General features: G+C 39.1%; 1 non-coding gene across 1 annotated transcript; it reads left to right on the top strand.

Annotated features, from left to right (window-relative positions):
* Positions 1-1256: 1256 nt before the first annotated feature.
* Positions 1257-1328, top strand: TRNAG-ACC. The gene has a single exon. It is a non-coding gene; the product is annotated as a tRNA-Gly (tRNA).
* Positions 1329-2130: the final 802 nt, after the last annotated feature.

The raw sequence follows: 2130 nt of genomic DNA, 5'->3' as shown, positions 1-2130 counted from the left end.
CAGAACTCTCCGCTATGACCCCTGCATCTTGGGTGTCCCTACATGGTGTGGCTCAGAGTTTCACTGAACTATGCGAGCCCCTCAGCTGTGACAAGGCAGTGAATCCTTAAGGGGAGTCATACATATAAACATTTATAATATTCTATTTCATATTCATTTCCATTATAGTTTATGAAAGACATTGAATATAGTTCCCTGTGCTATATATAGGACCTTGTTTATCCATTCTACATGTAATAGTTTGCATCCACTGATACCAAACTCCCAATCCAACCCTCCTCCACCCATCGGGATTTTAACCAGAGTGTGACTTAGACCTGGATAGGGCTGCTTTCCCAACCTGTACTTTAATGGGTATTTCCCATTGTATACCTTAAAAATCGCCACTGCAACCCTCTTTTGTCCGGCAGGCTGATGTTTTGAGGTGCAAAGAGGGTCATATCATCCCTCATCATCGGTCTATTTGAAACCCTTCAATGGCTCCCCATGATGTGAAGGGACAAGTTCAAGCTCCACCTTCTGGAGTTCCTTTTCCCTGCTGGCTTTGCAGCCTGCCAGCCTTTAAGTGCCACATCTTGATGATGTTGATTTTCATGCAGTTACTTCTTTCACACTTTCTTACTTCCAGAATTTACACAGGATGCACACTCTGTTTGGAATAGCTTGTTCTGACTTCATTTGGTTTCACCCCATTTTTCTTTACAAGACTGGCTAAACTAGAACTACTTGTGAATATCACTTTTCATCTGAGCTAGGATATGTTTCACAGTGAAATGAGATGCTATGAAAAAGCTATGTCAAGACAACATGTGTAAATCCACACTTCTTGGGGCAAGCTGTGTCTCATGGTCATCCAACTGATGAGGGTCTTTCTATCCCCTCATCTCTTCTAATTTGAACTAAGTATTCCTTTCTCTCCCTGTATTTTAGACATGTTATGTGTTTTTAATAATCAACTGAAATGAACTGTTTTGGAAGTCTGTTTCACTGGAATGTAAAGTTATCCAGGATAGGAAGTTTGTTTTGCTCCCCTTTATAACACTTCCCAAACCCAATGCGTCGCAGGCACTTTATAAGTATTGGTTTAATGAATGGACTCAGCATGCACTTCCAGTAAGCTAACTGTAGCAGGGGAAGGCAGGTTTATGGGGACTTTCCTTAGTTTACAGGGGTGGTTTGCTGCATACTGGTAGGACTTATTTAAAAGGGATGGCTAATTAGTGAAAGTTACATTAGGTTAACTTTTTGGCAGGACTTCCCTGGTGGCTCAGACGGTAAAGCATCTGCCTACCATGCAGGAGACCCGGGTTCAACCCCTGGGTTGGGAAGATCTCCTGGGGAAGGAAATGGCAACCCACTCCAGTATTTTTGCCTGGAAAACCCCATAGACGGAGGAGCCTAGTAGGCTACAGTCCATGGGGTCGCAGAGTCGGACACGACTGAGCAACTTCATTTTCACGGCTCAGAGTTTGGTCTCAGATGGGAGATTATCTGCTTTGAGATACTAAATCAAAACTGGGTTAGTGGGAAGGACTTAGGTTGCAATGAGGAACAAAGGTGGAAAGAAGAGACTATGTAGCCCAGAAGTTGTTGGCAGGGTCTCAATGAGTATCAGGTCTCTCAGTGAATTTAAACATTTCAAAATATCAGTATCATTTTTTTCTTTTCTTCTTCAAACTAATAGTATCTTATTTCTTTCTCTGTGTTCTGAAACAGTCATTTACTTCTCTGTGTTATGACTGACTTTTTTTATATGTGTGTAAAATAGAAATATATACAAAGGAGAATTTCTATTATGTATTTTTATTTTTATATCATATAATATATGTGTGTTTGTATCAGTTTGATTACATAACTGTTTTCCTATTAAGCCATATGCTTTTTGAAGGACTGGGGACTCTCTTTTTTTTTTCTGATTTTAATTTAAAAAAATTGAGTTATAATTGACATAGGACATTATATCAGTTTCAAGTGTACAACAATTATATTTGATATGTGGTTATATCAAATATAATTATTTGATATTTGCATACATTGCAAAATGATCACCACAATGTCTAGTTAGGCCTCTTTCAATATACACAGTTGCGATTTTTTTCCTGTGAGGAGAATTTATAAAATATACTGTCT

This window comes from Cervus elaphus, chromosome 21 (assembly GCF_910594005.1).
Source record: "Cervus elaphus chromosome 21, mCerEla1.1, whole genome shotgun sequence".
Taxonomy (NCBI): domain Eukaryota; kingdom Metazoa; phylum Chordata; class Mammalia; order Artiodactyla; family Cervidae; genus Cervus; species Cervus elaphus.
This window is presented reverse-complemented; position numbering and strand designations above follow the sequence as displayed.